At 44.9% G+C, this 14,457-nt stretch overlaps 1 protein-coding gene across 1 annotated transcript in view; it reads right to left on the bottom strand.

Moving 5' to 3' along the window:
• The window catches only part of LOC136631359 (free fatty acid receptor 2-like), a 44,158-nt gene extending 29,959 nt beyond the window's left edge, over positions 1 to 14,199 (bottom strand). The window contains exon 1 of the mRNA XM_066605627.1: positions 14,084 to 14,199. The gene's annotated coding sequence lies outside the window, so the exon portion shown is untranslated. The remainder of the gene's footprint in view (positions 1 to 14,083) is intronic.
• Between the last annotated feature and the right edge of the window lie 258 nt (positions 14,200 to 14,457).

Below are 14,457 nucleotides of genomic sequence, written 5' to 3'. Positions count from 1 at the left end.
GGGCTTCTATTGAAGCCTATGGAAGCCGTCCGGATCCGCGGGAGACCTAAAATAGGAATTTAAAAGAATTACTCATCCGGCGCGGGCGGGGAAAGCCTTCTCTTCCTCACGGCCGGATCTTTCTTGCTTCGGCTCGGCGGATGTGCCCGGCGCATGCGCGCGGCACGTCGCCGACGTGCCGGCGACGTGCCGCCGGCGTGACGAATTCATCCGCCGGCCGGAAAAGAAGATCCGGCCGTGAGGAAGAGAAGGCTTTCCCCGCCCGCTACGGATAGGTAAATGCTTTTAAATTCTTATTTTCAGCGCTCATGTCCGCGGGGCAGGAGGGACCCGCTGCAGATTCTACATGGAGAATCTGCAGCGGATCTTATTTTCCCCGTGGACATGAGGCCTTAGGCCTCGTTCCCCCGGGCTACATAATCATCGCTACATAACACATGTATGTGAAGCCCATGGTTTCCAATGGGTTCTTTCAGGCTACAAAACATAGCGATGATTTTGTAGCCCGTGTGAACGAGGCCTTATACTGAGGGGGGCGCTGCTTAGTACTATTCTTGCACATAGATAGGTATTAGTTAATATTTTGCCCAAAATACCCAAGTTCCAGCGGCGAGGCTTGTGAGCTTCCATTCCATTAAGTTTCCGTTTTTTTAGGATGGAACAATAACACAGCAGGCCGCACTATTTTCAGTAGAGGATTAGTAATGTTTAAAGTGACGTGACCGTGTAACCCCACATATACAGTACATTCTGTTCCATGCTGCAGATATCCTTAAATACCTAATGCTCATTGTTTTTGGATCTGTTGGGATATATTTAAAAGGCCTCCAATAACTATTAAACAGGTAGAATTGCACATAAACCACTTTAAAAGGTACTTGACTGTTTTATAGCGTGTTTTCATTGCACCCTATGTGCGGTGTCTGCGCCCAGAACTTTATGGCTCCAGTCTGCTCAGTCATTCTCACATTCTCCTTGTAAAATCAATGTCCGTGTTGTGTTTGGGTGTGAGGGCTGTACGGACTTCCTCTGTGTGATAGGTGTCACTTATATAGACGTGGCTCACTCTGCTGCTACACGTCTTTTATTCTATGTATTCTAACATGTTCTATCTGTCTCTGTCAATCCGTTTGTCTATCTGTGAGGGCTTTTTCACACACTTTCACGGCCGGCCTATACACGCTGCCTGTCTGATGCATTGGTTTACAATGCATCAATTTAAAGGGGGGGTATTCCTGCGGCGTAAAAACGTCTGGTCGGCTAAACTGTCTGCCCCGGCCCGACAGCATTCCGGGTGCAGCATATAATTGCCGCACTCGGCTGTCTGAATGGGCGCTAAAACAGGAGTTTTAACGCCCGTTCACACGATTTTCGGCAGCGCTGCCGGCCAAAAATCGCCTACGCTCGTGTGGAAGAGCCCTAAATCAGACATTGAGTAAATATTATGCACTTGTAGTGACAGTCTATAAAATAATATTGTCCATTTAAATTCTGGAACCCCCTTCCTGTTCCTTCCATTTTGCTGTATACAGCACCAGATGAACCTGTGCCAGCTGAACACAACTCACAGACCTGTAAGGCTGGGTTCGCAAAGGGCAGATTTGCTGTGGAAATTCCATGCGGAATTTTGCTGCGGCAAATCCGCCTGCGCGGCTAATCCTGAGATTAACCAGCCATGTGGGCGAGATTTGTCACAAATCTCGTCCACACAGGACGGCCAATCCGTCATGGTAAAGCTGGCGCTGCAGCGCAGATTCCCCAGCCGCGGCATGTCTATTTTTTTTTACGTTGCAGCTGCGCTCCTCGCTATGGGAGCGCCAGCCGCAACGGAAATGCATGTGGCCAAGCCGCTCCAAAACCCGCGGCTAAATGGTCGGTTTTTCGCTGTGGCAAAACTGCGAGATTTTCCTGTGTGCACCCAGCCTAAAATGCTCAAAATGAAAAAAAGTGTAAAACTAAATATGAGACTGTGACTCAGAAGTGGACACATATATATAAACACCATCCAAAGTGTAATCTCATGCTTGCTTATAAGGCTGTCTTCCCATGGGCGTGATTGTGTATGCAAAATTTGCACGTGCAATATGCAATTAATAGAACCCATTGCTTTCAATGGGTTGGTTCACATGCTCTATTTTCCTGCGCATTTGAGCACCAAAAGTCCCAATAGAAGTCAAGGAGGATGAACAAATGCGCACATTATACGCTAGGAGATATGTGAAACACTGTATAATGGCACAGGAAAAAGAACGGGCTGGGAGCATCAGTGCTTTTTTTTAATGGCGTCTGCAAATGCTCATGTCTCGCACGGACAGTAAAACACACCAAAACGCATGCAAAAAAGCAACGTTCATTCTGCAAAAATGCGCCACTCATGTGTGCAAATACGTATATGCTCATGTGAAGCTGGCGTAAGTGTCACATAATGTGAATTCCGTCTTCACACTTGTAGCATATGATGTTCACAGACACAAAACAAATTCCAAGATAGCAGCATGGTGAAAAAGCCAGTGTGGAGGCACGGCGAGAGAGCCAATGTAGAGGCAGGGCGAGAGAGCCAACGTAGAGGCACAGCGACAGAGCCAACGTAGAGGCACAGCGACAGAGCCAACGTAGAGGCACAGCGACAGAGACAACGTAGAGGCACAGCGACAGAGACAACGTAGAGGCACAGCGACAGAGCCAACGTAGAGGCACAGCGACAGAGCCAACGTAGAGGCACAGCGACAGAGCCAACGTAGAGGCACAGCGACAGAGCCAGCGTAGAGGCACAGCGACAGAGCCAGCGTAGAGGCACAGCGACAGAGCCAGCGTAGAGGCACAGCGACAGAGCCAACGTAGAGGCACAGCGACAGAGCCAACGTAGAGCCACGACGACAAAGCCAACGTAGAGGCACGACGACAGAGCCAACGTAGAGGCACAGCGACAGAGCCAACGTAGAGGCACAGCGACAGAGCCAACATAGAGGCACGACGACAGAGCCAACGTAGAAGCACAGCGACAGAGCCAACGTAGAGGCACAGCGACAGAGCCAACGTAGAGGCACGACGACAGAGCCAACGTAGAGGCACAGCGACAGAGCCAACGTAGAGGCACGACGACAGAGCCAACGTAGAGGCACAGCGACAGAGCCAACGTAGAGGCACAGCGACAGAGCCAACGTAGAGGCACAGCGACAGAGCCAACGTAGAGGCACAGCGACAGAGCCAACGTAGAGACACAGCGACAGAGCCAACGTAGAGGCACAGCGACAGAGCCAACGTAGAGGCACAGCGACAGAGCCAACGTAGAGGCACAGCGACAGAGCCAACGTAGAGGCACGGCGAGAGAGCCAACGTAGAGGCACGACGACAGAGCCAACGTAGAAGCACAGCGAGAGAGCCCAGATGTGGGTGCAGATAGCCAGAAGGGGGTGATATGTGAATAAACGGCCATTCACATTGCCTGTATAATATGTGTGATGTTTGGTCGTCTCAAGGATGGTTGAAAATGTATTTGCCGTTGGGAAAGAAATGGTTAATGGATAATGTAATGTATTCCTGGCCCAGAGTCTTGTAATTGGTAACAGAAGGTGTTTTCCACCTGCTGTGAAGCAAGTTTAGTGCAATTATTATATGGGAAAACTGGCCAAGATAAGACGTGGGAGGAAGTGTCACCGGCTTCCTGCATTCAATAATAGCTCATTCAGCACAGTTGGACACGACACACGGCGTCCTACTAATACATCCAAAAACTGCAAAAGTAGTAATAATACAAAAATACTCTAAGCTAAATGTACAATTAGCCATAATGATTTAAAGGCCGACTGTAAGCATTATGTCTATGGGATATAAAAGATTGCTTCTGAACATTGGAAATGTGTTGATAACTTATTTCATGGGCTGGCAAGCTTACAGTGATCACTGTGTGATTACAGTGATCACTCATTACAGTGATCACTCATCACTGTTTTGTTTCTTAGAGCTGCAAGATAGGATTCAGCCTGCCTGCAGCCACCACTAGGGGAAGCTGACTGTGTAAAGATGTATACATTGAATTCAATAGTAAAAGTAGGGCTGACCTGAAGGGGGCTTCACTGGTCTGTACACCCTCATTCTATGAAAATATATAAATCAGTTGCACAGAATGCACATTCCATAGTCTATTGGGGTTATTTTGTCAATGTATGATTTGAGTAGTATATGGCACAGACTGAACTTTGCCAGGCAATACTTCCTGGAGGCACCCTTTACCTACTAGTTATCAAAAAAGATGACAACTTTACATTCATGACACATTTAAAGTGTACCCAAACTTTCAGATGACTTTTCATAATAAGCTACCATGTGTGTACATAAGGAGAAACACTATTTTTGACCATTACATGGATTATTCTGGATTTAGTACCAGTTTTCCCCTCAACTGGCTCCATCTCTAGTTGTTAGAGATGAGCGAACGTACTCGGATAAGCACTACTCGTCCAAGTAATGTGCTTTATCCGAGTATCGCAGTACTCGTCTTGAAAGATTCGGGGAGCGCCGCGGAGTGGGGAGCTGCAGGGGAGAGCGGGGAGGAACAGAGGTAAGATCTTTCTCTCCTTCTCTCCCGTCCGCTCTCCCCTGCTCCCCGCCGCAACTCACCTGTCAGCAGCGGCGCTCCCCGAATCTTTCAAGACGAGTAGTGCATATCCGAGTACGTTCGCTCATCTCTACTAGTTGTCAGTTGATACTGATCTAGTGGATGAAGACTTAACTGCTATGATATCTCTAATACACAGATCCCCTATTATTTTCTCTCATATACAGTGAAGCAGCACTGGGGACATTATACAGCAGTACTGAGCAGTGTAGCTGTGAATCCAGCACTGGGGTGAGATTTACTATTAGCTGCAGCAGTAAATTGCTCTCATTCTGCAGCCGCGTTTGCCTATCTCCTCCCTTTTTCATATACTTCTATTGACTGGAATATATCATTATGTATCAATGCAGGGATCAGCAGATCATATAAGTAATTATAGAACAGTTACCTTTAGTGATGAAAGGTTTTCTCTGATCAGATTTGTTTGCTTTCACCTTTCTTTTCCATCTGGCCCAGACCACTGCAACATCTTTCAGGCACATCTCATTACTACAGAATTTAAAGGGGTTTTCCAGAGAAAACAGTATTGATGACCCATCCTCAGGATAGGTCATCAATAGTTGATTGGCTGGGGGCCGTCTCTCAGGACCCCACCCATCAGCTGACAGCACCACAGTTACACTGGGGCCGGAGCTCCGACAACTATGTAGTACTTGCGCTTGTAACTTCAGACATGGCTCCCATTGATTTCAATATGAGCTGTGTTTGCAATTACAAGCAGCGGCCACTACACAACCCAAAATTTCCCATTGTGCCATCTTTATTAAGAGATCTGTGCCTCCTAATAAATTTGATATTTAAGATTAAGTTTAAAACTAACGTATAAAATGACAGTCTTAATAAATTTGTATTAAAGGAAGACGCTGAGACGCCTGCAGGAGAAAGAGCCACTGGAGAAGCCACATGCGCCCTGCAATCTAGCAAAACAAATCCATAGTTTGCATTCATTTTAATGGAAGACACAGACATAACAATCTGGTAAGATATGTTTGGTACCCTGGGGCACTTTTTTATAGGAAACTTTAAGCACATAAATTTAAGTGCCGTTTAAGAATATTTCATCTTAACATTAATTGATTCACCATTACTGCTTTGCTTACTGTGACGACATCTGTGAAAGCTAATGCAAAACGATTCTTAGAGAAAGGAAATGGAAGGAGACGCTGATAATTGTACAAAATGACAAGCAGCAATTGTGATAATTAGATCACTGACAATTGGCTGTCCATGTGTGGATGTCGCCCTGCAGCAACCTGTCATGGTTATAAGAAAAGATGTAATTCTCATTATACAATATGTAATACAATATATATTAATACCCAGTATCGGGCGACCTCCGATATTAACCATAGTCATCGCAGTCACATCTTTATTAGATTCCAAATGGGTGATATTGATTTTAAATAATAATATAATAAATGTTGATTATTGTAGTGAAGGATAGAACAGATTATTTCACTGCAGCTCTGATATAACTGTAGTAGCCCAGAGTTGGGGTGCCTTTACGGTAGGTGTATGTCTGTCTTGTGTAAGCTGTATACAGTATATGTTCTATGTGAGTGCTAACAAGCTGAATTGTGTCAAGTCGGCACCACCTAACTTTTTGGTTCTGTGTGTTCTTGCAGGAAGTTAGGACTAGTGTGTGTGTGTGTGTGTGGGGGGGGGGGGGGGGGGGGAGAGTCTAGTAGAGAAGGTACAGAGATGCAGTCCGTGGAGGCGGGAGGCTGAAGCTTGCTTCTGCTTCTGCCTACACAGAGCCATGGGCCTGTCTCACTCTCGGTAAGATGTTTCCCCTTCAGACGTACTGAGGCTTAGAGCAACAGCTCCTAATGGGACCAACTGGAAGAGTAGCTAACAAGCAAGGGAAGGCAGGGATTGTGTGGAAACTACTGTGTCAGGAGTGTACCCCCTGGATTTGTTTAATCAGATAACTTTGACTTAGGACACCTAGAATCAGGAAGGAAAGTGCCTCCTAGAAGAACGCATGAGAGTGTGTATATTGTCATGTGTGGCACTGTGACCTCTCCTGAGAATGGCTGCAAAGGGCCCAGCTTGGTCACATACAGTGCAAATAGAACAGGCAGATGAAAGCAAGGGTAATTAATCCTAATGGTGTTGTCACGTGACGCCAGTACCTTTTTTCCCATAGATGGTTGCTCGTCATTAAATAAAGAAGTCCACAAACAAAAATAGTTTTCAAAATCTGAGGTACACGGTTTTCTTTACTCACTTAATCCAGCTTTGATTTTCCAAGAACACAACAAGTTGACAGTTCAGACACAGTACTTCTGTCAGGCTTCCTTCCATTAAGTGCTGTGTCTGAACTGTCAACTTGTCGTGTTCTTGGAAACTATTCTGAAAACTATTTTTGTTTGTGGACTTCTTTATTTAATGACAAGCAACCATTTATCTATGGGAGAAGAGGTACTGGCGTCACGTGACAGCATTAATTACAGCATTAATTACAATCGCTTACATCTGCCTATTCTATTTGCACTACGTGTGACCAAGCTGGGCCCCTTTGCAGCCATTGTCAGGAGAGATCACAGTGCCACCTGTGGCAACCATGTTGAGAACCCCCGTGATCTCCTCTGCAACGGCTCGCCTCTGCTAGGTCACCACAAAATTTACATAAGAAGTGGCGCAGAGTGTTAAGGCAGCAGAATGCAGTCCTAAGCTCTCACTCACAACCTGAAAATTGTGGGTTCAAACCCCAGCATGGTTTAGGTAGCCGACTCAAGGTTCCATCCTTCCGAGGTCGGTAAAATGAGTACCCAGCTTGCTGGAGGGTAATAAACAAAATTACCTGAAAGTGCCGAGGAATAAGTTGGCGCTATACAAATAACAAGTCCCTCCCACCCTACTATAAATAAATTGTGTACTGAAACTGAGTTGCATCCTGTATTATATTCCAGAGCTGCACTCACTAGTCTGCTATTATCTTACTTACCCTGTATTAATCCTGTATTAAAAAGATTTTTCGGAAATTGCCCTGAAATTTCACAGCGTTTCCGCCCCGTGTGAATTTATCCTTGAACTCCAGAGCTTAGCTCACTATTCTATTACTGAAGATACTACGGTATGTACATACATTACATTACTTATCCTGTATTGATTCTGAGTTACATCCTGAATTATACTTCAGAGCTGCACTCATTATTCTGCTGCTGAAGTCCCTGTGTAGAAATGTATAACACTTGCAAACGTTTTATGCTTTTTTTAATGCAGTTAAATAGTATTGACTGTTATGGTGGGCAGCACTAATTACCCGCGGTACTTATATAATAATTTTGCTCTCTGGATTGTATATATATGACTTGCTAATGTATTTTGGATTCAGGTCGGGCTCACACGAATGTATGGTCACGGTGTATTGCACACGCAGGTTTTGAGCGCATAATACGTTGTACCAATCTCCCATGCTACTGTATAAGTTATAGGAGCTAGTAATCTCATCGAGGCATGAGGCACTAATGCCTCCTATATTGGACTGACCTACAGATATAAAGTTCTTAAATTGGAAGTGGAAAGCCTCCTTCCTGCTGAACTCTGGCCTGTCCCTGCTGCTGGCACAGTCTGAGCTCCCATCATCTGGCAGGCGGCCGGCTTGCTATTTCCAGTGACCTGACCTGTTTTTGGCTCACACCATTTGCCTGCATACTTCTCAGTGAGAAGCAATTAATGGCGCTGTGTAAATCTTCCCCTTGGCATCGATGCTGCCATCCGTGTAGAATGAGCTGTGACAAGCCTGCTGTACAAAATACGCTTCCTAGTTTATTGGATAAAGGCAGCTTTAGGAAAAACTCAGGCAGATGCGGCATTACAGGGTCAACCCACCCAACATCTGCAACTCCTGCAGAACTTTGTTATTTAAAGGACCCAAACAAAATATTTAGTTGCCCGCACATAAATACAGATAGAATTAATGTAATAACTGCACAATAAATTACATATACACATCCCGAGTGCTCCCCAGCATAATCTAAATAGATTGTCTAATGCGCTCCTTCCAATATAATCATCTACACATCCTTAGTGAGCCCCCAGTATAATATACAGAGTGCATGCCCGAGTATACAAATTCAGGGCCCCTCACAGTATAACTACATCTAGACCCCTACCCCCAGTATAATAATCACATCAGGGTTCAGTATTGTTCAATATTTATCAGTGACCTGATAGACGGACTGCACAGGAAAATATCGATACTTGAAGATGATATGAAATCATACAAGACAATTAATACAATGGAGGACAATGTGTGGCTACAAATGGACCTAGATAAGCTAGGGGCTTGGGCAGAAAAGTGGCAAATGAAGTTCAATGTTGATAAATGTAAGGTTATGCACATGGGCAGGAGAGATGGATGTCACAAATATAAACTATATGGGGTACTGCTAGGGAAAAGTGAGATGGAAAAAGACCTGGGGGTACTAGTGGACTGTAGACTTAACTAGAGCAATCAATGCCAATCAGCTGCTGCAAAAGCAAATAAAGTCTTGGGTTGCACTAAAAGAGGTATAGGGGTGAGGGACAAGAACATTATTCTTCCACTATTTAAGGCACTTGTCAGGCCTCACATGGAATACTGTGTACAGTTCTGGACACCAATGCTCAGGAGAGATGTTGACATTGACTGCCATTATGGAGTCGGTAGGGACATTTTTCCCCACAAAACGGGGTAAATTTGCTTCTGCCTCATTGGTTTTTTTTGCCTTCCTCTGGATCAACATGGGCGGGGGGGGGGGGGAGGGGGGGGAGAAACAGGCTGAACTGGATGGACATTTGTCTTTCTTCAGCCTAGCATACTATGTTACTACTGCTATGTTACATCCAGAGCCCTCCCCCACAGTATAATAATCACATCCAGAGCCATCCCCCACAGTATAATAATGAATTTCCGCATTCCTTACAGTATACCGCCATCTAGACCCCTCCTCCACAGTATAACAATCACATCCAGAGCCCTCCCTCACATTATAATATAATACAGAGGCCCTCACAGTAAAACCATATCCAAAGCCCCCCCCCCCCACAGCATAGTAATCACATCCAGAGCTCTGCCTCACAGTATAATAGTCACATCCAGAGCTCCGCCCCACAGTATAGTATATACATCTAGATCTCTGCCCCACAGTAAAGTATACACATCCAAAGTTCTGCCCCACAGTATAGTATGCAAATCCGAAGCTCTGCCCCACAGTATAATAATCACATCCAAAGCTCTGCCCCAGAGTATAATAATCACATGCAAAGCCCTGCCCCACAACATAGTAATCACATCCAAAGCTCTGCCCACAGTATAGTATGCAAATCCAAAGCTCTGCCCCACAGTATAATAATCACATCCAAAGCTCTGCCCCACAGTATAATAATCACATCCAAAGCCCTGCCCCACAACATAGTAATCACATCCAAAGCTCTGCCCCACAGTATAGTATGCAAATCCAAAGCTCTGCCCCACAGTATAATAATCACATCCAAAGCTCTGCACCACAGTATAATAATCACATCCAAAGCTCTGCCCACAGTATAATAATCACATCCAAAGCTCTGCCCCACAGTATGGTATACACATCCAGAGCTCTAACCCACAGTATAGTATATACATCCAGAGCTCTGCCCCACAGTATAATAATCACATCCAAAGCTCTGCCCCACATTATAATAATCACATCCAGAGCTCTGCCCACAGTATTGTAATTACATCCTAAGCCCTTCCCACAGCATAGTAATCACATCCAGAGCTCTGCCCCACTGTATAGTATACACATCCAAAGCTCTGCCCCACAGTATAATAATCAAATAATCACATCCAAAGCTCTGCCCCACAGTATAGTAATCACATCCAAAGCTCTTTCCCACAGTATAGTAATCACACCCAGAACCCTGCCCTATAGTATAGTAATCACATTCAAAGCCCTGCCCTACACTATTGTAATCATATCCAGAGCTCTACCCCACTGTATAGTAATCACATCCAGAGCTCTGCCCTATAGTGTAGTAATCACACCCAAAGCCCTACCCTACACTATTGTAATCATATCCAGAGCCCTCCCCCACAGTATAGTAATCACATTCAAATCCCTCCCCCACCGCATAGTAATCACATCCAGAACCCTGCCCTATAGTATAGTAATCACATTCAAAGCCCTGCCCTACACTATTGTAATCATATCCAGAGCTCTACCCCACTGTATAGTAATTACATGCAGAGCCCTCCCCACAGTATAATCACATTTAGAGCTCTGCCCCACAGTATAATAAATGTTGTACGGGCGGTAGAAAATTCAATAAAGTGGTAATCTTTTGTACAAGGCAAGCCTGCAAGAAAAAATTGCTGCGTTTTTTACTCCACAAATCTGGTGTAAATACTTTTAGAAATTCCTTCCATTAACTTTTGAATAATATTTAGTTCTATTGAAAATAAAAATGCCACATGAGAACCTTTACAAACAGTGGCGGATTAAGGGGATCATGGGTCCAGGGCTGTTTACACAGCTTGGGCTCCCCAGCAGAATATTCTCAGTCCCAGCGCCTACTACAGCCAATCACTGGCCTCAGCGATCACGCCAATAATAAACAAGCCCGGCAACGCTCTAGTAGAGGCTGCATTCAGCCAGAGGGTCATTTAAAAGGAGAGTATGTACTTTATTTCATACTGTTGGCTACGTTCACATGTGGCGGTTTTTGGTGTGGATTTTGACGTAGATTTTCTGCTGCAGAAAATCCGAGCCAAAAGCACTATAAGGGCCTATTCATACAAACGCATTAGAGCAGCGTACTGCGCATGCACAATTTGCGCGTGCAATACACAGTGAATAGAACCCATTGAATTCAATCAGTTTGTATTTTGCGTGCACATTGCGATCACGCCAAAAACCACACAGCATGTTCTATTTTCGTGCATACTGCACAAGAACATAGCGAACACGCATCAGTTTGCAGACAGAAGTTGTTATGTAATGCCCATTGTATCTCTTTAGGGTTCCGGTTCCAAGCATTCAGCTTTGATCTACTTTGGAGTACATACAGGAGCGGCAAGAGAACCGGGCTGTCACCCTGGTCTCTCTGAAGGGGGCGGAATAGGTCCTATTTTGTTATATGGAAAGTGCTTGTTTACACAGAGAGGTTAGTGAAGCTAAGAGAGGCCACAGAGGGGTGCTATTACTTTGTGTGACCACGGAGGGGGCACTACTACTATAGGGTGTAAGGTAGATGTTTGCTGGGGAATTCATGGCAAGCGTCTGGGCGCAGATTCCGCAGCAACGTTTGTCCATAGCATGCAATGTAAAATGATTTTTCCACGCACACGAGCAGAAATCACTTGCGATTTCCGTTTGCGGAGGAAGAATCACAGCATGCTCTATTTGCGTGCCGGACTCGTATGGACGACTTCCATTGCAGCCAATGGAAGCCATCCGACCTGCAGCAATTCCGAAATGTCAATTTTGAAATCGCTGCATATCTGTGTCATCGCCGGCGTGGCATTCTCTGCTGGCACATCTGCAGCACAGAGGAGACAATATCTAGACAGGTACGCGGGGGGTACTGTTCGGCACCAGGTCGGATTCCACTGCAGGATCCCGCATGAGGAATCCAACCCGGCTGTGTGCATTTGGTTTTATTGGGAGTAGCGGAGGAAAAGGGAGAGGGTGCAGAGATGAGTTGTGGCTGAAAGCAGTCTGCAGACAGTGAATGAAAATAGACAATGCTAATCAGAAACAATGTCATGCGTGATCACTGGAGGTAACCGCACTGTAATCACTATCACTGTTATCTGATATGCACAATATCAATGTGTATCTGACTATTATTTAGAGGTATACTAGTACCATGAGGGGGTCACTAAGGGGCACTATTACTGTGAGGGGCACAACGAGTGTGAAAGAGCATAGCCTAATGTAAAAAATTAATGTCATGATGTACACACCATAAATAGTGCCCCTCTTTTATTGTTCAGCAGTTGGGAAGTAAGCAGCAGTTGTATGCCAGGGCTGTATCGCAGTGTCTGGGGGAGAGTTATTGATACTATCTCAAAGTGCTCTTAGACGGAACGATTATTGTTCAAAAAAGCATCCAAATGAGCGAAAGCGAATGCTAATTGTTCATTCTAAATGCGAGCCAACGACCGAATGACGAATGATAATCGTTAATTTTACGCTTGTCGTTAATTTCATGCAGGCATAAAAATCATCGTTGGGTCCTTCACTTATCGTTCGGTTTAGACCTTATTCACACAGGCGTATATATGCGTCTATTTAGTCACGTATATACATCGGGCAAAAATCGCGACCATCTGAAGCATGGGATTCCAATGTATTCATTCAGAGGAGCGGTAAAACATTGCACCGGGAAAAATAGGGCATCGACGACTGATTTTATACGCTGTCGGAAAAGATAGGTCTTGCTGAGATGCGCTAAAGGATCCCATAGACTTCTATGGGAGCTGAAAAAAAGGGAGTGGGAGGGAGTTTTCCTGCATCCAACAATGGGAAAAGATTACAGCTGCCTCTATTTAAGCAATTGAAGTCATTCCGAGGATTTCTGCCGACCAAGGGATTTCCGCGCGTCAGCGTATTTTTTCGCTAATACACCGCCCGTGTTAATGGACGAGAAAACGCAAATTAAGTTCCGGACTTGATCGCAACTTTTTTCTTTTCACGTGCCTAAAGCAGCATTTGTTCAGTCCCTTTCATTCACTTATACAACAAATGTGAACGACTGAATGATTTCTGCTTTGTTTATACAGGCAGATACTTGTTGCACGAGCGGACGCGCTAACAATGACATCACTCGCTTGTTCAAGTGATAAATCGGCTTGTTTGAAAGGACCCTTACCAACGTATGAGTGGTGCCCCAGTGCAGAGGGTACTTGATTCACCACTGGTTCTATACATAGGGGGGCTTACAAGTTCAGGACTGGTGAGGGAGAGAAAAAGGAAAGAAAACAAAAAGGGGATGGAGCGAGTGCGAGGGGAGTGTGGGGTAAGATAGAAAGAGAAATATGTAGCAGAGCCAAGTTAGTCATTTAATCCATTGTGATATCAGAGAAAACTGCCAAATGGCAATGCATACATATACTGTATATATAGCAGAAATAAGTTTTTAATTCCTCATTTACGTCTGCCTCTTTAGTATACCGTGATGAAACGCTTTCATTTCTGATTTACTGGCAGTCCTATGCAAAAATAAAGATAGAAGATTGTGATGGCATTGTCAACTAACAAACTTGTGGCATCTGACACTCTCAGCTTTTTAAATGGCCATAGATTCCTAGATAGATGTAGAGCAAAGCCTTTACTCATTTAACTGGATGGATAGACTTTGTGTGTCATGCTGATGCTGTGAAAATGCAAGAAGTTTACCTGCAGTCCTATGTAAAACCAGAAATAACACATCATGATATCACCAAGAACAGTGCCAAATGACTCAGCTCTGCTACATCTGTATAAAGCAACTTACTTGCAGCAGCTGTGTGATCACTGTGTGCCCTCTCCTTGGTCTGGGCAGCTGCTGGCACATTCACCCTCCAGGTCCTCAGCAAGTTGTGTGCTGGTGAGAGGGAGCTGCTGTCATCATCATCATCATCATCACCCCAGACTGGAGTTTCCTGCACTGTGGAGATCAGGGGAGGACTTCAGGAACCAATCCCTAGACAGCTCACAGTTACAATGCTGCTGAACTACAACTCTTATCTTCCTCTGCTTCCCTCTTCCCTGTTGCATGACTAGGAGGATTAACCATTCAGGACATGGGAAAGCTGACTCATAAACTGTCCAATATTCCTGGACATTCCATAAGAATAGGTGATTTTTTTCCAATGTCCATGATTTTAG

Source organism: Eleutherodactylus coqui, chromosome 6 (genome assembly GCF_035609145.1).
Source record: "Eleutherodactylus coqui strain aEleCoq1 chromosome 6, aEleCoq1.hap1, whole genome shotgun sequence".
Taxonomy (NCBI): Eukaryota; Metazoa; Chordata; class Amphibia; order Anura; family Eleutherodactylidae; genus Eleutherodactylus; species Eleutherodactylus coqui.
This window is presented reverse-complemented; position numbering and strand designations above follow the sequence as displayed.